Genomic DNA, 24,610 nt, shown 5'->3' with positions numbered 1-24,610 from the left:
ACATTGCATAATATTGTTATTTGATTATTTTATTTTATTTTTATTATGTAATGTTGTGTCTAGATGGACGTGCAAAATGTAAAGATTCCCATGGAATATTCTTGATGAGTTGTATTGTAACATTGTAAAAATATTTCATGTAATTATTTAATATTGGGGAAAAGAATTAAATGCCCAATATTAAATGTGGGGTCAGTGGGTTAGGTAGCACATGGTTTTAGCACATGGTTTATGTAATACCACTTGGTGGTTTTGTGGGACTTGCTACTATATAAGCAGCCACAAAGGTAGTTGTTGTTGAGAGAGAGAGTGACAAGGAGAAGACAAAAGGCAAGAGTCGAGCGGGACAAGGCTTGACAGGTTAGTCAAGGGAGCATTTGTGAAGGTTGAAAGCATGGCATGGGATGTGTGGATTCATGCTTGTTCATATAGTTTGCTCGGTTGTGGCTATGGCCATGAAGGCTTCCATGGTTGTATGGTAATGGTATTTTTTGCTGAATAATACATGATGATGGATGCTTTTGGAGGCTGGGTTTTTTCCCTCAATGAGGGTTTCCCAGGGTATATCTTGTGTCACAATTTTTGTGGGTATGTTGTCTATTCTCTTGCATGTGGATTTTTAATTCCGTTTTTATTTTAGATCTATTATGGGTTATGTGGAAACAGTTACATACCAAAAGCCATGACTATTAGTGAACATGGAACACCACATAATTAACCACCTGTGGGCAGGGGAGTGCATCGCATCACCCAACAATCTCCCCCTCGACACGCATACCAGGTGCTTACGCAGGTCGGGAAGGCACCGAGGAGATTTGAACCCATGACCAGGCCAAAATGAGGCTCTAATACCAATTTTAGGGCCCATTTGCCGTTGCACCAAAAGCCATGACTGTTAGTGAACATGGAACACCACATAATTAACCACCTGTGGGCAGGGGAGCGCGTCGCATCACCCAACAGAAGGAGATTATGAAAAAAGAATATCAATAAAAGTAGCAACACAAATAACAAAAATTGGAGCTTATTACATCAAATTTAAGACATTTAATTATATCTGGGTAGGTGGTACTCTCATGTGCCCAAAGAAGCTCCCATGATATTCGTCAGATAGGCTATTACTATTGGAGATATCAAGGCAATTGACCTATTCTTATGATAGGGTGAGGAAGAAACTCAAGAACACTTGGATTTGACCCATCACCATATTTCTTCATACTATAGGTCTATTAGTCTAGCGACTATTTGTCTCCCTAGCAGAGTCACCAAAAATCTTTTGGTAAATAGATTGTTCTTTCCTTTTGCTCTTTAGATGCCTAATACTTGTGAACAACAACTATTACAATAGTTGGAAAGTTGTTACTAAGTGACTAACTTCCCTTTGAATTCTTAGGTACAACTCCCTTTTGTATTTGTAAATTATAATGAATTGTGTTTATTTCTAACTCTAAAATGGGGTATGTTCTTAACCTGAGAACAAGAAAGGTGAACCAAGTTAGGCCTAAATAGGAGCTAACTTAGGCAAGGATTTGAATGTTAGGATTAGTCAAATTTGTGGGTTCACACATCTTATAAACTTGCAAGTTTAATAATTTTTCAATGAATGCTATCTAAAACTAAGCTAATATCAGCAAGACTCTAGTCCTAGGAACAAAAAAGACTAAAATGAAATGAAGCATGGAAAATAATCTCTCTTGAACTTCCAATAACAATTTTATTATCTTTGGAAAGCTATTTCAAATCAAGGGATAAAACTTTGATCATTCCTTGATTCAATTCAGACCAAAAGAGAAACATAAAACTAAAATGGAAACCAATAGAATAGAAAATGATTAATACAAAAAATCATCAATTTGTCTCTACAACATCAAGTATTTCACACAAAAAATTAGCTAACCGTCTATTAATATTTCAATCAGATACATATAAGATCCTAAGATGACCATTAAAAATGGGATTTAAATCAGTTCATCTCCTCAAAATTGACAAATGGCAAGGATTCTATTATTAGTTACAATCATTACTTCAAAATGTGAAAGGGCGGGATAAGAATCACTTTGCCTTCTTTCTTTTGTCTGACTTCGCCCTATAGGCTTTGGTGGTGACAATGATTTGGATCAACTCCTCATGTCTATGAACATGAATGTTAGTGTATCTTAAGAGTCACTTGGAATGCTCTTTGGATAGATCATTGATGACATTAAACTACTCTTGTATTTCCTCCATAGCCATGTGTATACACTCACCAATTTTTTGGAGCTTTGACACTCTTCTTTTGTGGTTAGAGATTTCTTCATTAAGCTATCTAGATAATTCAAGAAATTATTTTGCATGCCAACAACTCTCATTATCAATTTTCCTTGTCCACTAGCTTGGAAATTTGTATGTAGACATCTTAATTATTCATAGTATCCATCTTGTCCTTTTTAACTTTATCTTTCATTTCCTTCAATCCTTCCTCTATTGCTAGGATCATTTCAGATTTGAATTGCATGCTTTATAGCCATTCAAATAAGGGCTCATCTCCCCTAGGAAGAATCTTTGCCTCTACAACTTCCTTGTTCTTCATGTGAATAATCATTTTCATTAGGGAAATGCAATCTTCACTCTTGACCTTCTCTGCTACTAGGGCTCGATTAGTTGAGATATCATCCTTCTCTATTTTGAGCCTTAGTACTACATTACTGATTTTCTCTATGATTGTGAATCCCTTACACCTAAGTTTTTTGCTCCACTCCCTACTAATTTTTCCAAAGTACTTGTCTTCCTATAACTAGGAGATGATAACATGAATGTTAGTGACTGTAGGATCACTAGAGGTTGACATTCTTGAAATACTTGCCAGTAGAGTGACTAATTGCCTTCTAAAGCAATTAAGTTCATGGATCACCACTTTCATTCTAACTTTAGCTAGCTTAAGGCTTTCAAGTTGTTCTTCTATCACATCATTTGTTGACATCCATAGGCCCACCTTGGTTTCATGTCTAACTTCTTTGAGATCCATAGAATGAAAGGAAAAATCATTTTCAAACATGTCTTTAATCCTCCCTTCTTTAGTGGGCTTAACAATATTCATAGTCAAATGCCCTATGTTAGAATCTTGTTCGAGAATTGATAGGGTCTTCTCCTTCTTAACTTTACTCAATGCTGATCCAGAATAGATAGCCAGAGATAGAGTTTCTTTGTTGGGAACTCCCTCTTCTTTTGTCTTCCTCTTCTTGTCCAATGTGCCTTCTAACCATGATTTTGTGCCCATCACCTTGGATGTAGTTTTGAGTGTGTCTATACTGAACATTTTTCTTTTGACCAAGGTTAATGACTTTGTAACTAGAGAAAAAGGGTTCTTTGAGACTTGGGAGATGATTTTTTAAGCTTTGAGAGCTTTCTCTATTTTTGTGGTCTTCTTTGTGGCTTTATTAGACTCAGTAGACTCACTTTCATTACTTCTACCATCTCCAAGGTCCACCGCTTGCACTTGATGACTACTTGGAAGGAGTAGTGTAGCATTCATAGATGGGATCAAATTGCTATGGGGAGAGAGGGCTACTATGATTACACTATATTTTAATTCCTCTTCCTTCTTTTCCTTAGCTTATGCTACAGTTTTGGTTATTGGTAGTGAACCAACCTAACAACTTTTGGAGCTACTGTGATTGTGCTATCTTTCAATTCCTCTGACTTGTTTTCCTCGGCTTATGCTATAGTTTTGGTTACTGGTAGCTAATCAACCTAACAAGTTTTTGCAAGAGGAATGCTATTGTTGGGAGGTTGATCACCTCCACCTGATAGTTTTGTTGGCCCTTGAGTGATAGATAGGGTTTCACTTGATGCACCACTCTGAGAAGAGGAAGTTGCTGCAACTCCTGGGCAAGCCTGATGTAACACCCCACTCGGGAACCCAAGAGAAATAAACCTAACATGTTACAATGTTTACTGAACTATTTTTAAAAAAAATTTAAATGTTTAAACAACATCCAGATAACATTAAAGTGGAAGCAATATGAACATACACATCAAATCAATTACAATTATAGTTTCAATTCCTCAAAGGTTCCTTTACGTTGAGTCACATTTAATGATTTTAAATTAATTAGTTTAAGTTCCAAGTACAATGTCTCAAGATCATAAAGGAATAATAGATACATAATCGCATAAGCAAATGCATAAGTATAAACAATACAATGAAAGTACATCCAATTAATAACATCCACTGCACATGTCGCAAGGTATGTGAGAATAAATACAATACATCAGAATACATGATAACATATATACATCATCTGAAAAGAAGTCTCTGAGATAAGAAATAAGAATGATAAAGGTACATCTCCTGCAATGAACCTCCAACAGCTGGCAATGTGAAGGGGGACCCAAATGGTAAGAAGGCAATACCTCCTGACCGTGTGGTTACCTAGTCAGGCTTCCACTCCCACCGTGCAGGGAAGATAATGAACGATCCACAAACGGCTATCAAACATAAAACATTCCTAGGCAAGGTACCCCTAATAGCCAAAACTACCTCAAAGGTAACACACTACTCAAGAAGATAAAATAATCCAAAAGTAAGAACACTCAAACCAATTCCGACACCACATAACCAAACATCATACACGAACCAAGATCATAAGATAAAGTAAATGAAAGATAATCATCTCAAGTCAAAAGCCACATGTCAAAAGTACAACAACCATGAATCACCAATCATCATCAATGAAAGTGAATAAACATAATAAACACATCCGACAATAGATACGCCACATCCAACAATAATTACACTACCAGAGATACACAAAATCTATAGAGGAGACTCAAGCTACATACTAGGGAGTGTCATCACATGGGTGCTTGAGTTACCCTAGACTGATCTCTTAATAGACCTCGGACCCTCAAGCGTTGAGTTACACTAGACTGGTTACTCTGAACCCCAGACCCTCAACATCACACATATGGAAAACTAGAAAGCCCTCTCAAGAAGATGAGGCACTCATCTCATCCCCATCCTTAGTCTATACAAGCACCCAAGGCATGGGTAGATCAAAAATCTCTAACTTATCTTTTTAGTGTGTTTTCCCCCCATAAATTTTAATTACTAGATTATCACTTATTACATAACTTGCATTAGGTTACCCTGGTACTGACCACTTTGGGTCCCAGACCCCTATGCAAGCCACTCCCAAGTCATATACCTAGACAACCTCTCCTAAGCACATAAATCCATAGTTGTGTCCCATACCACAACACCCATAAAGATCAAACTCGGTTCCTTAACAGGCAACCTGAAAACAAGATGGTTCTTCTATCCAAGTACACATAATTTCTCCACAAGTAAATCTCACAAATATAATCTCAATTTGAATCACATAACACATCATGACAACTAGCCACATAAATGGTATAACAGAAATCCCACGAAACCTCTGGTGTACATCCTAGACTGGTCAACACCTAATCAACACCAAAATCCCAAAGCATAGACAGTATAAGCAACACAGTATAGTTTCATAGTTTGCGTTTGATTTACAATAATACACAATAAGGTAAAAAGCAAAGTTTCAGCTTTGTGTTCAATGTACATTTCAAGTAATAGGTTTTGCAATTACCCTTACAAGTTAACCCACTCTTAGTCTAAATTTTCTCTTATCGATTTAAGTCAATATCCTAAAAACAATCCAAGAGAAATTTATTTAAATTATTAAAATAATATTTGCTATTTCTCTCAAAGATATAATCTATGACTCTCTTTTTCTTTATTATAATCAATATTATAATAATTAAATTAAATCTAAAAATTAATTGGACAAATTCCATTATTAATTAATTCTAATTAAATTTATATCTAATTAAATTAATTAATATTCGTAATAATTCACAATCTATTATTCTAAATTTTTTTTAATAATAACTTAATTAACATTAATAATTAAGCATTATTGAATCACATACTAATTATTTATTTTAAAAACCATTTATATTATCATTAATTAATTATCAATTTTAATAATAATTTATTAACATTTTATAATTTAAAAAATTATTAATATATATATATATATATTAAATTTCATTTGATATATAACATAACCATTAATAAAAATTAATATAATTAATAAATTTTATATCAACTAAATTCAAAATAAATAAATAAAATAAACTTTAAAAACACATTTTGCATGCGTTTAAAGCTCGTGCGGCTTTTAACATCGGCCACAACCTTAACTCTGCGGCAGCTTCTGCCGTAGCAGGCTGCTATCATAGCAGCAGTACATAGTACTGCTGCTGTTGTAGTAGTCACTGCTGCGGCAGCAGCTACGCTGCCGTCAAAGGTAAGGCGGGGTTGGGGTTGGTTTAACCGCCCCTCCCCAATTTAAATTTTATAAATTTAAAAAAAAATTAAAAAAATTTATTAACAATTTATGAAATACATTACAATAACACCATATATATATATATATATATATATATATATATATATATATATATATATATATATATATATATATATATATATATATATATATATATAACACCATATATATATATAACATTTACATTATTATTCTGACAAGAGAACTAAGTTTAACCTTTCAAATTTCTAATTCACAATTTTCTTTTTATTTCAAACTAGTCCTCAAATTAATTTCCGTTCTTAAGATCTATTGAAAAAGGACAGTGTGTATCTTTTAAAACTCAAGCTTGATTTCAATGTCCAATAGATTCTCGTATTTAACTAATTTCTTATACAAATACAATCCTCTAAAATAAACTCAACGAAGCCATGTACAGATATTTCTCAACAAGAACAATATCGCATACCATAAAAACAACACGTGTAAAAGACATAGAGCAAACAGAAACTTGAAGAGCAAAAAACTACTATACAATTAAACCATGAGATCCTACCTGGATCTGATGCTAACCTCTGACAACTAGATACAAATTCCTACCGCAAGCAAAATCTTTCAAGCCACGTAAAATTCTTTTCTTTCCAAACCCTTCAAGTTGCCCTCCATAAACCTGTGTGTGCCCTTGAAACTTGTGTCTGAAAAACTCCCTTCTAAATAATGACCCAAAAACCCTCTAATATAGAATCTAATTACCCTTTAGGGTTTCTATCTCCACAACTCTAAAATAATAATTACTTTATTTAATTAATTCATTCATGCACAATTAATTTTCTTTTAATTAAAATATTCTTTTATTATTCCTTCATGCACTTTAAGTGAATTATTAAATTACTTTATTTAACTTCCACTCAACTTCTATTTTAAATCAATTTATAACTTTTTAAATCTCATGTGCACATTATTAAAATATCTTAATCAAGTTCACATATTTTATCTTTTAAATTAATCTCTTATATTTTCAACTCATGCATGAATCATGCGAACTATAATCTTTATGATAATTAAATATCTTTTCACTTTTAATTTCATTTTTAGAAACTTAATTGATAAAATATTTATTAACTTAAATACCAATAATATTTAGCATTTATTTAAAAATAAACTCTAAATATATTATTATTAAATTAAATAATTATTATCATGTTCTAAATTTGTTCTTAAAACTTTTATCTTTAAATTCAATTCTTTATATATAATTAATTTCTCAATTAATTAAATATAATTGAATATTCAAAATGTCATAATAATTTCCATTAAATTAAGTTATTAATTTAATCTATTAATTAGACTTAATTAATAGAAATTCATCAAAGACTCACAAAACAACATACACACAAAAGACTCACGGATTTTTAAAAGGGTAGATAGTCTGTTACGAGTCCTCCTTGTAGGACAACTATTATAGGCTTATGGCTAGGATTGGACCTGATCATTATCTTTCCATTCTCACCATTTGAGTATTTGTAATAGGGCACGCTCATCCTGGCAATTCAGGGAAGTCGATGCCCGATACCTGCATCTTGCATAAAAGACGAGCATGTACATGTATATAATATATCTAAACTAAACAGACAATGGCGGGGAGTGGTTCATCGTGTAGATCCCGACTAGCAGGTGACTACGACTCCCTCCCTTAACCACATCAAACACGTCAAACGAAAAGATAAAATAAACACGCACACCATACACATGCAAGTATGGGCTAAGTATCGTAAAAATCACAAGTCTAACATCAAATGCGTATATAAAATAATGCATCTCTATCAGTACAACATAATCATCATTAAAAACATCATGTTAACATTGTTACGAAAGAAAACACATTTACTAACTAGGAATCATCAAAACATCATTAACATCATGTGAAATGAAATCAACTAAACAATTATAACCGATATATTTGTAATTCAAAACATGAAATAATATCATAATATTGTAAATCCAATATCTCTAAAACTAATCAATGCATAAAATCAGCCTAAGGAATTTGACAATGATAACAGAAATGCGAACTAGGGGCAGGCACTACACCTAAGTAGATGTGCCTTTGCTCCAACTTCTCTGAGTTGTGGTCCATTCAACCCATTTTATATTCCTCTAGTAGATTCAATCGATCATTATATCTAGCTCTCCCTCGATGTCTTTGTAAGGCTCCAAGCTTATGGGAGTGCTTCTGAGCTTGGTTAGGTATGTGTTGCTATACATATTTTGGTCATTGTCTTCCACCCCTTCTACACCAATAATGAAGACACAAACCACAACCAAAATGAATGAAATAGGTGAAAAGGGGAATATTAATGTTAGTAAAATATGCTACTACATTTAGTACACGTAAACAAACTCAAATACATGCCCTATGGGCTTACAATGGTCAGATCTAGGAGAAAAATCCTCCTCATGGTACCTTCTCTCAAACTCCACCAAGAACTACCTTTACAATGCCAGAAATGTTCTTAAATAAACCACAATTAGGTTTAGGGTTAGGAATTCATCCTAAAATATTCCATTTCCAATCCACTACCAAAACAAAAGGTTCTAGAAATCACGTTAGAAGCCAGTGTAAAATTAGAAGAATCCAAAAATGATAGTCCAACTTCCGGGAGGGATAACTTTTGATTTGGGACTTCGATTGACAAACTGTTTACATTTTTGAAATGCTCTCAAAGTTCTCTATAGCCCCATGGACCATATTTTCTTTTCCCCCATTTTTTGGGCCCATACAAGGTCATATAATGCCTCAAATCTGACTCAGGAGCACTCTTAGGAGGTCTCCAAGAAACTTAAAATTGTAATAACTTTCAAATCATAAAGCCTTTTGACCTAATTATTTCTCTAAAGTATTTTAAATTACAAATATAATCATCCCTCCAAATTACACCCTCTAACTCATCATAGTTATGGCTCGATTACAAAATAACCCATTTTTTACATTGACATGTATCTCAAGGTGCTCAAGAACTCTAACCCAAAAAACCAATAGTGGAACTATTAGAGTTGGAATCTTTATTTGACCCAAATGGGTATTCATAATAAAAACACTTTAAATAGAAACTAACACTAAGCATATTTTTGGGTGATACAGGATTGCCCTTACACCACTAGATGCTCCTGCATCAGACACACAGGGTAGATTGAAAAGTGACCCTATCACTTTATAGCTAGTAGAGGAAAACCCAAATGGGAAACCTCTATTGTGGATATCCAAGTTGAGTCTTCTATTGGTCATCCTTTCCACTTCACTAGGTATTCTTCATACTGCTTGTTTCTATTACTCCAGCCCACATGACTATCCAAAATGTCTTCAATCTCTTCCTTCACCAAAGTAGGAATTGGACATGGATCCAACATCAACCCCTCATCTACACCATCTTCATGATATTCTGTTAAGTTTTCAATATTGAAGATAGGAGAAGTGTGAATCCCATCTGGCAACTCCACCTCATATGGATTTCCTAAGTCATGTTTCTTCAAAATTTTGTAGGGACCAAATTTCTTCATCTTCAGCTTGTTGTAGGTACCCATTGGAAAGCATTCCTTCCTCAAGTATACCATAACCAAATCCCCTACTTGAAACTCTTTATGTCTCCTCTTTTGATCTTCCCTAGCCTTATACTATTAGTTCATCTTGGTAATATGTGCATGTACCTCCTCATGTACATTCTTGACATGTTCAGCAAATTCTTCTACCTTAGCACTTGTCCTCTCCCGTTGCTCCATCTTTCTTAGCTTTGGTGCAATCCTTGGACTATTCCCATACACAATTTGGAATGGTGATCTACTAGTACTCCTATTCACTGAATTTTTATAAGAAATTTCTACTTGTGGTAGAATTAAATCCCATCCCTTGGGCTTATCTCCCACTGAACACCTCAGGAAATTGCCCAAACTTCTATTCACCACTTCTATTTGTCTGTCTGTCTATGGATGATGCGTAGAACTAAACTTCAATTCCATCCTCAACTTCTTCCACAAAGTCCTCTAGAAATACCCCACAAATTTAGTATCTCTATCAGAAACAATACTATTTGAGAGACCATGTAGTCTCGCCACTTCTCTAAAAAAAAAATTTGCAATATGTATTGCATCATGAGTCTTGTGGCATGGAATGAAATGTTGCATCTTGGAGAACCTATCAACAACTACAAATACTGAGTCATTACCCCTTTGTGTCCTCAAAAATCCAAGAACAAAATCCATACTTATGTCCTCCCAAGGCTTTGACGGAATAGGCAATGGCTAATAAAATCCAGTATTGTGACTAAATCCTTTGGCTGCTTGACATACTTGACAACTTTGCACAAACTTCTTCACATCTTGTGACATTTGAGGCAAAAAATAATGCTCTCTAATAATAGAAATAGTCTTATCCTAACCAAAGTGTCTTGACATTCCTCCACTGTGTTTATCCTTGATCAAGTTCTCCCTCATAAAACTCCTTGGAATACATAATTGACTTCTGTTGAACAACATACCATCCTAAATAAAATAATTTAGCCACTTGGTCCTATCTAGAGTAACAAGTTCTTTACAAGCCTTCCATGCTTCAATAAAATTAGGATCCTTAGGGTACAAATTCTTAAGTTCATCAAACCCAACCACTTCAACCTACATTACTATCAGCAACAACTGTCTCCTACTCAATGCATCTGCTACCCTCTTAGACCTTGAACTTCTATGTTTCAACACAAATGTATACCTTTGCATGAACTCTACCCATTTCAAATGTCTCTAATTCAATTTACCTTGGCTATTTAGGTACTGCAATGCCTGATGATCAGTATATAAGAAAAATTCTTTTGGTAATAAATAATGCCTCAATTTATTTAAGTCTTGAACTATTGCATACAACTCCTAATCATAAACAAAATACTTCTTATTTGCATCATTCAGTTTTTCACTAAAATAGGCAATAGGCTTACCTTCTTGGCTCAATACAACCCCAATAACACTTCCACTAGCATCACAATCCACCTTGAACACTTTATTGAAATTAGGAAGTGCCAAAATAGGTTGCTCTATCACTTTCTTCTTCAACAATTCAAAACTTCTTTCAGCCCCTGTAGTCCACTTGAACTCTCTTCTTTCCCCCCTCATTGTTTCAGTCAGGGGTGTACATATGCCACTGAAATTTCTAATGAACCTCCTATAAAAACTAACTAGACTATGGAATGAACTCACCATAGTAGCAGACCTTGGAGTAGGCCATTCTAGGATGGTCTTTACCTTCTCTGGATCTATTTTGAGACCCTTAGCTGATACAACAAAACCCAAATAGACTAAACCCCTTTTTGACGAAGCTACACTTCTTCAAATTAATCAACAATTTATCTTCCCTCAACCTTTCAAGTACACTATGAATGTGAAATAAATGTTCATCCAAAGACTTGCTAAAAATTAAAATATCATCTAGATAGACAATAACAAATTTTCCCAAGAATTTCTTTAGTACCTCATTCATAAGCTGCATGAAGGTGCTTGGTGCATTGGTTAGTTCAAAGGGCATGACTTACCACTCATATAGACCCTCCTTGGTCTTGAATGCAGTCTTCCACTCATCTCCCTCTCATATCCATATCTAGTGATAGCCACTCTTGAGATCTATCTTTGTGAAGTACTAAGCTCCACTCAAATAGTCCATAAGATCATCCATTCTTGGCAAAGGGAACCAATAATTGATGGTTATTCTATTTATAGCCCGAGAGTCTATACACATTCTCCACTCCCCATCCTTCTTTGGTGCTAGCACTGCAGGTACTACACATTGAATTAGGCTCTCTTAAATCAAACCTTTCCTCAATAGCTCTTTAACTTGTCTATTTAGCTCCTCAGTTTTAGTAGGAGTCATCCTATGAGTAGCCTTGTTAGGAAAACTAGCTCTAGGGATTAAATCTATTTGATGACTGATTTTCCTTACTAGTGGCAACCCTTCTAGAACATTATCAAAGATAACATCTCCATACTCACTTAATAGGCCTGAAACTTCAAGTGGAATTTCACTAGTTCCTTTCTTATCTTTTCTAGGAATCAAAGAATAACACATATGTATGTTTCATGCCATCCAAAAAATTTCTTACATCAACAAGACATACCCTAGCACTACTGCATACCTTTTCACCTTCCTTTATCAAAGGCTTTAGTTTGTGGTGAACTTTATCCTTTGTTAATGAGTAGGTATTTGAATGACCATCATGTACAACATTACCATCAAACTACCATGACCTTCCCAAAAATAAATGGAAGACATCCATTAGAATGATGTCATAAAGAACCTCATCATGGTAAATCCCAATCTTGAACTTCACCAAAAATTGTTCACTAACTAGAACCTTTTGACCATCCTTCACTCAAGTAATCTGATAGGGTTGGGGGTGTTTCTCCCTCTTGATCTTTAGCTTTGAAACCATCTCTTCTGATAACAAGTTTTCAGTGTTTCCACCATCAACAATCACATCACAACATTTAACCTCACACTTGCACCTAGTATGAAACAAACTCCTCCTTTATCTAGGTTTAGTCTCACTACTTAGTAAGACCTTTTCATTTACTAGAACCTCTCCTCTTTCTACATCCTCTGAATGTGATGACTATGCATCATCATCCATATGAGCAACCTTTAATTTTCCATCAGCTCTCCTATTTATCCTTCCTTGGTGTTGAGGGCATGCAAAGGCATGATGACCTTCTTCATTGCAGTGCAAATAGATACCATAGAAGCCTCCTCTTTTGGAACCTTTTCCACGTCCTCTACCTCTTCCTCTCTAATCTCCAAAGTTTTGATCATAGGAGTAGGTGAAACCCTCATTCTACTGATTTTGACTAGTATTCACATTTTCATTATTCCTCTGGTTCTCATTTCAGCCTCCAAATGACCTACCACTACCCCTTCCACCTTGACCACACCCTCTTTTCCTTCCATCAAACCTTTTTCTTAGCTTCTCCCCAAGTCACAAGGAATATTGGTATGCCTCTTCAATGCTAGTCATTCTAACTAGACTTAACTCCATCTAAGTGCTAGATCTTAACCCACTAAGGTAATGGGCAACCTTCTCCTTGTTTGCTTCTACATGCCCTACCCTGATAAGAACTTGGTAAAATTCCTCTATATATTCTTGGATAGATTTTCTTGCTTGCTTTAACTCTTGCATTTTCTTGAGCAAATCAAGCTCATAATCAATAGGAATGAATTGCTTCTTTAATTTTTCCACCATGTGATCCCATCTTGTGATTTTATCTTTTCCTCTTCTATTTCTTTCTAGCTAAACCTCTTGCACCAAATTTTTTCATGGCCTTTCAATTCAGCCTTCACAAACTTAACCCAATCTGGGTCTTTGATATCCTCATACTCAAAATATTCCTCTAGTTCATTAATCTAGTTGATCAACTCATCCAGGTTTAGACTTCTTGAAAACATAACCAAGTCAATTTTAAGTCTTTTTTCAAGCTTAGCAATGGCCCTAAAATCCCTCTCCTTTTCCTAGTTTAGGACTTCTCCTTCTCCTTGCCCTTCTACCCCAATATTTCCTTCTTCTTCATTTTCTTCCTTACTTTCATCACTTCCGGCAACATTCATCCCTCTACAAATATCCTCCTAGAATGCTTGGACTTGTCTCTAGAGGGCTCTAACCTTAGGAGTAATAACTCTAACCCTTTCCACCATACTCCCTTCATGGAGGCATCTTCTTGTCTCAAACCCACAACCACACAGTCCTGGTGTAAACTACCTCACAGTCGGTGCTCTATCTACACACTTAGGAAAACCTACTTTGATACCACTTGATGAAGACATAAACCACAACTAAAATGAATGCAACAAGGAAAAAGGGGAATATTATTGTTAGGAAAATATGCTACTACATTTAGTACATGTAAAAAAACCAAAACACATGCCCTATGGGCTTACAATGGTCAGATCCTGGAGAAAAATCATCCTCATAGTACCTTCTCTCAAACTCCACCAAGAACTACCTTTACAATGCCATAAATGTTCTTAAATAAACCCAATTAGGTTTAGGGTTAGGAATAAATTCTATAGTATTCCATTTGGAATCCACCACCAAAACAAAAGGTGCAAGAAATCATGTTAGAAGCCAGAGTAAAATTAGAAGAATCATAAAATGATAGTTGAACTTCTAGGAGGCATAACTTTTGATCCAAGATTCTGATTGATGAACCATTCACATTTTTGGAAAGCTCTCAAAGCACTCTATAGCCATATGGACTAGTTTTGCTCATTTCCCATTTTTTGGGCCTATACAAGGTCATTTAGTGCCTCAAATTTGACTCAAAAGTACTCTTAGGAGGTCTCCAAGTAACTTAAACCTACAATAAATTTCAAACCGTAAAGCCTTTTGACCTGATTCTTTTTTTAGGGTATTTTAAATTATAAATATAATCATCCCTCCAACTTAAACCCTCTAACTCACTATAATTATGGCTCAATTACAAAATAACCTATTTTCCACATTGACACATATCCCAAGTTGCTCAAAAACTCTAACCCAAAAAACCAATAGTGGAACTATGAGAGTTGGAATCTTAATTTGACCCAAATGGGTATCCAAAATGAAAACACTTTAAATAGAAACTAAAATTAAGTATATTTTTTGGGTGATACAAGATTGCTCTTACAACACTGGATGCTCCTATATCAATCAATGTTAACTTGGTACATCTTCACCTGATCAACTATTAATCTAGATGAGGCTCAATCAGGACTCTTGTACTTATCCTTTCTATCAACCCAATAATCCTCAATGGTGGTGATATGCTTTATTACACTTCTTATCTACAAAAAATCACTGGCATACCCATTCAGGTCAAACATGGGCCTTAGGACTTCATACATGTCCAACTTATACTTCATCTCAAATACCTTTAACATATTCTTGGAGTCAGAGTGTCATAGATGAAAGCCCCTACCTTGATGGGAAATTTGTATCCTTCTTCTTCAAGCTCCTATTTAATATGTTCACTTGAATGGCTTGCCGCACAATCTCAATCAGCATGAGCACGTCACTTGGATACCTTGGTAGCTTTAAGTAGAAACCATTAAAAGCTGCAAGATGCAAATAAGAGAAAAATGAGAATTCAATGAAATAAATCCAAAATTAGCTTATGGAATCCATGGATTTAGGATTGAATCTCCTTTCTAGACATCCCTATATCTCCCTAAAAATCCTCATCATAAATGCATCATTTAATTTCATGTATTCAGCTTAACTATTTTGAAAATGTGAGCATGGATAAAACTCATAAGATTTCACATCATCAGGAAAATTATCTATTCTTGGGAGGCTTGGCCATAGTTGCAATGAAGCCAACATATAAATGAGAAAAGAGAACATGTATAGAATGTATTATAAAATTTAGCCCCATAAAGAGCATTGGACAGAATTTCACTTACCTCTTTAGCCCAATCAATGTATTGATTGTCAGAGCAAATGACTTACACTAAAAAGAAATACTACTCAACAAAATCTAAGGCTTCTACCTCACCTTTCAACCTATTTAGGAAAACCAAAATTTCAATAATCTTTGGTTTGAGGGTAGTTCTAAACAAGATTTTACAAACTTTACTCTTAGGACTCCATGGTTTCTGGAACCATGTCTGCATGATTTCTTTCCTCCAGATAATCTTCTTTGCTGAGAACTTAGAAATGGCTCCCCCAAAGGTCAAGTCTAAGAATTCTTCCCATTCTAGCATGTGGAAGCAATTTGCCACAATTTGTCTATCAATCAAAATCAGAACTTTATCATTTCATAGCACAATCTATCTTGTCTCTTGTTTGTAATGATGCATGCACTTGTATGTTAGCTCTAGGGCCTAAACTACAACCAAAAAACCAACAGCTTCAACTAACCTACATCATTAGAGTTTCTTGATGATGGGGTGAATCCACTTAGAATTTACTCTCTTTTTAAAATCCTCTATGTTGTAGAAGCAAAGAGAAGTGTCTGTGAAATTCTACAATTGGGATTTGATTCTAGTCAATCCATCAAAACTTGTGAACCTAGTTGCAATGTTTTTCATAACAAGATTTGAATTGGACTAATGAAAGGAATGGCTTATGCAACAATCACTATCTTTTCAAAAAGCTATGCATGTTAATAGAATAATAGTTCAAAGAAAGAGTGGTAGCTCATCCAACTATTTATATTTCTATATATGGTAGCCTCAATTCATCCATTAATCATCAGAATTCACACCACATGAATGAATTTAAGGAGATACCTGTTAAATAGTAAATATGAGAGTTTAATGGACATCTAGAGGTCTTTTCAATGTTTTTTTGAGCTTAGAAATAACTTTCTATATCTCCATAACTTAGTTTCTCATTTTCCTTAAGTTTTGGGAAGTTACCATTAGGGTACTCCATGGGAGAATGTCTACCAACTTAGATCCTGATTATCATTTCTTTTCCATAATAATTAGGTTCACTTTAGTATCATTCTAAGATATTTTAAACATGACTTGTGAATCCAACGTGATCATTAACTTAATTTTCTTTGGAATTCAAGAAACTATCCTCATGGGTTGAAAATCCACTAAGGAGAAGATAATTTTTGCTTCTTCATTAATGTTCCCTTTCTTAGTTAGACTTTGGACAATTTTCCCTCTTGAAGTTAGATATGTCAAAATGGGATGTGAAGACCTTCTTGAGGACCACTTAAAGTACCTTTTCATTCCAAACTACTTTTTTGGAAAACCAACTTCATGGGTTGAAAAACTATCGAGGAGAACTCAGTTTCAAGTTTTTCATCGAGGATAAATATGAGGGCCACAATGAATCTAAACAATATTATGGAGTCATAATCATAAATGAAAACATGATTCACTACAAGATGCCTTGTTACTTGCATGTTTTTGATCTGCATGGATCATTTAGTGCCTTTCATATGGGTAGGAAACTCGCTGAGGAGAAGATTTTTTCCAAATTTCTACCAGCATCAATTTTCAAACAGTGATACACTAAAAATGGATGTAGAAAGTTGTTGATCTTAGAAAGAGTAAGAATAAATCTCTATCGTACTAGACACTAACCTACCCTTAAGATCACTTGGCCAAATGAAAACCCACCTAGCTAGGAATGAGGAGAGGGAGAAAAAGGTAAGTCTGATAGAGATTTTCCTAACCTAAAAGAACTTAGACATAGACTCAAACAAAAACTAAGAGTTTTCTCTTTTCACTTACACACAAGTACTCACTTTTTCCAATCAGTTAGAGAACAAAATGTGGGGCAACAACTAGCTTTGTCTAGGAACTTGGGTTCAAATCTATGTTTAAGAAAGGAATCCAAGATCTCTAGTTTTGCAAACATTAAAAGGTGGCTACACAACAAAACAAAAGAAGGAAAAATGAGAGAAAACTAACTAGGAAAATAAAAATGGGAACTAAATGCAACTGTAGTACAATATAGAGATTGCTTGTTTTTAATTTGAAATTTGATAGAGCTTCAAATCCTAACCATTGTAGGTCAGAAGTAGTACTTCACCATCTGGATATGCTAATTTGAATGAGTTGTTTTCAAAGGAATGATAAATATTGAATGCACCTTTCCAAAGTATGCATGCCCCTTGGTGGCCTTTGCTTATCCCACAACAATACACTATCTCCTACCATGAACTTCCATGATGTTTCCAATTTTGTGAAACAAGTTCTTTATACGCATCTAATGTTGCGTAATGTGATCCATAATTTCTTCTCTTTCTTCTTCAAGCTTTCTTAGGTACATGATTCTCTTCTCTAGACCATCTTTATAGATGTCATCTTCAATACTTTTCCTTAGTCTTCTTGTAGCCAATTCTAGGGGTAAAGGAAGATTGGCTTCCATTGCATAGATCGATTCAAAAGGAGAGATGCAAATCACCCTCTTTAGGGTCACTCTATTTTACCAAAGCACCTCATGAATATTTTTGTGCCAATTTTTATGATTGTCTGACAATTTTTTTTTAACAATGTTTATCAAATTCTTGCTACTAGATTTAGCTTGACCATTTCCTTATAGCAAATAGTCAGATGAGTGACTGACTATTATGCCATACTTGAAACAAAATTTGGTAATCTCAACTGAAGAGAAATACATTGCATTATCCATTACTAGTTTGATGGGTACACCAAATCTAACCAATATGTTCTCCTTGATGAATTTGCAAACTACTTCAGAAGTAATTTTCTTGGTTGCTTTTGCATGCACCCATTTGGTGAAAAAGTTAGTTGCAGTAATAACATATGTGTGACAAGCACTAGATGTCAAACTAATAGGGCCAATGAAATTGAGACCCCATTTTTTGGAAAGGACCTTCAATAATCATAGGTCTGAGAGGTAGAGTGATTAACAGGAGTCTACCTGTGAACATTTTATATTTTTTGCATTTTGACACCTAGTAGTAGGTATCCTTAAACATGTTGGATCAATAATAACACTGTTGCAGTATTTTGAGAGTTGTGATTGAGGATGAGAAAAGCCTGCCACATTCTTCATCATGAAATTTTTTCTATAGTCTTTCCTATTGTTTATCGATGCACCTGAGAAAAGTATCATCTATAGATCTCTTGAATAATTTATCATCCTAAATCATATACTTGGTGACTTTAAGATTGAGGTCTTTTCTTTGTTTTCCTATCATCCCTTTGGGACATTCTCCGTATGTTAGGAGATAAGTGATATTCTCCAACCAAGGGTCTTGCAAGCCTACAACCAAGACTAATTGTTCCTCTTCTTTCTTTGCAGTAATTCCATTTTCCACAATGGCTTTTCATAAGGCATTACCTATTACTAGCTTAGTGGGCTTGATTTCAATGTCATATTCTAGTATTTTTTCTACCCACATTCCTTTGGTGTTGCACACTACATCTTGTTTAGTCAACACATTCTTTATTGTTATGTTAGGCACATGAACCAAAGAATGTGAATGAAAGATATAAAATCTAAAAAAATTTAGTGCTTTGATGACGACAAAGGCATGTTTTTTGATTTGAGTGTATTTTAGCTCATGACTTTTTAAGGGTATAGTCATGAAGGCAATAGGGGCTTGTATTCCTTCTTTGTTATCTTGCATGAGGATGGCTAATAAAGTGTGTTCAAAAGCATAACAATAGATCATGAAATCTAACTTGTAGTCTACATGACATAATAGTGCAGCATTAGCAATAGAAGTCTTTATATTCTGGAAGGCTTGTTTTCCTACCTCACTCCATTTAAAGCCCAAATTTCCCTTCATGATACCCATAGTACACTTAGTGGTTTCTGCAAAGTCAAGAATGAACCTTCTAAGGAGATTCACTTGTCCAAAGAATGACTTAACTCCTATTTTTCTTACTAGTAGGCTTACCCTTTGAATGGCCTCAATTCATTCAGGGTCAATTTTGATACCTTCCTAGGATACTATATGACCGAGTAGCTTTCCCCTTGTTATGCGAAAAATTGATTTCTTAGGATTTACTAAGATTCTCTATTCTTGAAACCTTTGTAACACCTTTTTCAAATCTTCTATGTGGTTTTTGCTCTTCTTTGTGAATATGGTGAGGTCACCCAGATATATAATAATAATCTAATCTTTTAAGTCAACAAAAGATTTACTCATACACCTCTAAAATTTGGCATCAAAATTGATGAGGCCAAAGGGAATTCTATGGTATGAAAACATGCCCTAAGGGGTGGTGAAAGCCATCTTGTGTTGATCTTTCTATTGGAAATGATTTAAAAGATCATGAGGGAGATTGTTGGAAATGATTATATGGAACTGGTAAAAAATGTTCTCAATCATTGTTTTGTCATTGATGTCAAACTTGCTACTTGTAGTAATGAAAATTGCTTTAGTGATCTAAATACTATCAATTAGTTGATTGACAAGGAGGAGGCAATCAATAAGATGTAACTAGAACACCTAGAGAAAGGTTGAAGTTATGATGTTGTAATGAAGTACAAGGATCAGCTAAGTCATTGATGAAATAATGTACTGATGACATACTCTAAGACGCAGAGAATGGGCACACTAAAACATATCAAAGATGTAAGGTTTTAGCTAAGACATTTGTAAAGCCTAACTAAGTAAAGAGGAAGTCGAGAAAACTATTAAGTGCCGAGCAAATAAAAGTGCTGAGACAATACAAGTGTTGAGAAAATACAAGTGTCGAAGAGATATGAATGCTGAGTAAAATTAGATGCCGAGCATCAGTAAACCAATAGTGCCGAGTAACACAGAGATGCTGAGCATCAGTAAACCAATAGTGCTAAGTAACATAGAGATGCTGAGCATTAGTAAACCAATACTGCCGAGTTGCTGCATTATTTCAAAAATCGAAGATTCACCAGATCTAAGCCGACATGGTTGTTATCTAGAAGTCTGTGAATTAAATAGAAGATAAGAATGATGAGCTGGTGGCACAGAACACCATGTAGAACATTTTTGGATATTACAACTGGACTCTAGACGAAGTTTCTAGATAAGAGCAAGATATAGGGTAGATACATTGTATCTTACCTAATCCATTTGAAACCCTAAAGTTGGAAAGGGAGAACTGAGTGGCAAAAGAAAATCAGATTTCTATTTAAGGAATCATAAGGTCACAAAGCAACAGAGAGAGAGAGGAGGTCAAGCATGAAAGCATAATTGCTGAAGGAGGTGCTAAAGAGAAAGAAAGAACATTTACTCTGTTTCAATAGATGATTACAGATATGGATGCATCGGTATGATGAGTAAGAAGACTCAAGGAGACAAAGTTTGAGATGTCAAGCTGTAAGAATTGAAGTGATTTAAAGCCAAGAAAAAGGACTGAACTGAAGAGTGATCTAAAATCTACAAAGTATGTTGTAAGTTGTACTAGATCAACAATCCATTATTGTTACTCTCTAGCAATTGTAATAGATAGTTTAAATTCTATGCACTTAGGTTGTTTTAATAGCCATGTTGTAAATCTTTTAACAGGGTGACATTCCAAGTGAATGTTCTAAAGTCCTTTGATCAGGCCCATTCCTAACAATATGGTGAAATCCTTTAACAAGGTCACATTTAATAGTGTGTTGTAAGCCTTTAATAGGGCATCACTTTAGAAGAGTGAAAATCAATTAGCATGTTACTGGTGGTTTTTCTCAAATTGGGTTTCCACATAAATCACTATGTCATGTGTTGATCTTGCATGTTTTATTCCTACATGTTGATTTGCTGTAACTTGCTAAGATGATTGATTTAAGTTTGTATGGATGAAAAGTGTATGTGTTCATTATAAGTTGTGAAAAGGTATTATTAGGGCATTTGGACCTTGGATAACTGATTCACACCCCTCGCCCCCCCCCCTCTTAGTTATTCTAAAAATTTCTAACAATTGGTATCAGAGCCAAACTGCTGATTCAGTTTAAAAGGGACTATAAGTAGAAAAGATCAAAATGCCTAAGAGAGAAGTTTCCAAGCTCAACAAAGAAAACTTTGTTGCATGGCAAAGTTTGATGAAACTACATGTTGAATCCATAGGAGATTATGCCCAAAATTCAATTGTTACCAAACATGTTGATCCAACTGGTACTCTTACTGCAAAAGATTTGAAAAACAAACAGGAACACAATCAGAGAATGCTAGAAATTGCTTCTGCACTCAATGATGCTGAATTCGATGATATCAAAGGACGTGACACTACATTCAAAATTTGGAAAGCCCTATCAGACATCTATGGAGGAGATCAGAATGTCCAAAGTGCAAAAAGAGAAAGCCTTAGAGGAAAGTTTGATGATATGAAAATGGAGGAAAATGAGAATGTTGCTTAGTATGGCACAAGAATAAAGGAAGTGGTAAGTGCAATAAGATGTTTGAATGGTCAATTGGATGAAGATACTATTAGTAGTAAGTTCTTAAGAACCTTGCTCCCTATCTATGCTATTAGAGTATTAGCAATAAAAGAACTAAGATGTGTACTAGGAAATAATCTAAGTTTTGAAGGTATAGTGGGTAGACTCATTGCATTTGAGCTATCTAACTTTGACAACTACAAACCTGAGAATGTTGAATCTGCTTTCAAGACCAAGCTATCACTGAAAGATGCTAAACAGATGAAATCAAAGTAAGGAAGAAAGATGAAATATGTATCCAATGGTAGTAGAACTGATGAAGAAGATGTGGAACAATTGGAAGCATTGCTAGCTAGAAGATTTCACAGAGGAAAGGAAAATTCAAAGGTAAGATGCCTATCATTTGTTTCAATTGCAATCAAGTAGGACATATTGCTGCAAGATGTACATAGAAAAAAGGATTATAAGGAAGGCAACAAGTACAAGTACAAGAAAGAAGATGAAAAGAAAGATTACAAAGACAAAGGCAAGAAGTGTTATATTGTTGAAGAGAACTATGATGATAATGATGATGAAGTTGTTTATGTAGCCATGAAGGACCAATCTGATGAAGAAGAGCCCACAACACTGGTAACATGTATGAACAAAAATGACAGATGGATCATAGACAATGGATGCTCACATCACATGATAGGAGACAAAAGTAAGTTTCTTAAATTTACTCAGTATGAAAGAAATAGTGTTAGATTTGGTAATGATGCTCCATGTCAAATAAAAGGAAAAGGTTCCATTAAGCTTATAGAACAAATTTCATGTGATAATGCATACTATGTTGAAGGATTAAACTACGATTTGCTGAGTGTCTCACAGTTAGGCAATATATGATGCAAAGTAGAATTTGGAAACAAAACAACAAAAATCTATGATACTAATGGTAAACTGATAGGAAAAGGAGATCAAACAAGGAGTAATTTGTTTTACCTTGATATGGATGATGTTTCTTGTTTTGTTGCAAAATTTGATGATGAATGGTTATGGCATAGAAGACTATGTCATGTCAACTTTGACAATCAGTTCAATATTAGTAAAATGAAGAAAGTCAGAGGTTTACCAAAATTGAAGAAGCCTGATAATATCATGTGCAAACAAGGTCAGCTAGGAAAGATGACAAAGTCAAGTTTCAAAAGCAAAAACTATACATCTAAAGAAGTACTTGAGTTGGTTTATACTGACATATGTGGTCCAATGGAAGTACAAAGCTATAGAGGAGATAAGTACATAATTTTTTTTGTTGATGACTATTCCAGGATGATACTATTATGTTCTTAAAATAAAAATCTGATGCTTTTCAAATGTTTAAGTGGTATGTGGCTAGAGTTGAAAAGGAAACAGGAAAGAGCTTGAAATGCCTAAGATCAGACAAAGGTGGTGAATTTACATCGAATGAATTCGAGATATTTTGTAATGACAAAGAAATCAAAAGACAAATATCAGCTCCTAGAACTCCCCCACATAATGGAATTGCTGATAGAAGAAATAGATCTATGATTGAATATGCCAGAACATTAATAATGAAAAAGACTATTGCTCTAAAATACTGGAGAGAAGCTGTAAGTGTAGCTGTTCATACACTGAACCTAGTACAAGTCAAGAAAGGTACTAATACAACACCTTTTGAATTATGGTATGGTCACTCACCCAATGTAAAAAATTTCAAAGTATTTGGTTGCAAATGATTTATCCTGAAAGATGCTAGAAATGGAAATTTTGATGCAAAGAGTGATGAAGGCATATTTCTTGGTTACTCCACTAGAAATAAGGCATACAAGTGTTTGAATACTAACACTAACAAAATTATGGAAAGTGCAAATGTAAACTTTGATGAACATACAGAAGTCCAAGCTGAAGAACCAAAGAAAATGGACAAATACAGAACATTTGTGTATTCTTATGAAGGAATGACTATTGACGATGTGCTGTCAATCAAATTGAAACTCAAAAACAAATTTTAGTTTCAGCCGAGTCACAACCAGTGAATGTCGAGTTGCATTCAGAAGCCAAGTTGCAGAATGAAGGAAATGTACAATCCGATACTGAAGTTAGTACACATGAAAGAGATGAAGAACAATCTAACAATGAAGTACATAGTGACCCTGAATCAAAAAGATCAAACATGGAAACAAGGACAGAACCAAGATTATCCAAATATGTAAAAAGACATCACCCTATTGAATAGATAATTGGTGACAAAGATGCAAGACCAATGAAAAGGAATAGACTGAGACATGAATCATGTTTGATTAGCAAATCTGGACCTAAGATAGTATATGGTGCATTACAAGATGATGACTGGTATAAATCTATGGAAGAAGAGATTGATAAAATAAAGAAGAATAAAACCTAGAGTTTGGGTCCTAGACTAGT

This window comes from Cupressus sempervirens, chromosome 1 (assembly GCF_028749045.1).
Source record: "Cupressus sempervirens isolate cs-2001-9-10 chromosome 1, ASM2874904v1, whole genome shotgun sequence".
In the NCBI taxonomy this organism is placed as follows: domain Eukaryota; kingdom Viridiplantae; phylum Streptophyta; class Pinopsida; order Cupressales; family Cupressaceae; genus Cupressus; species Cupressus sempervirens.
Note: the sequence above shows the minus strand (reverse complement) of the source record.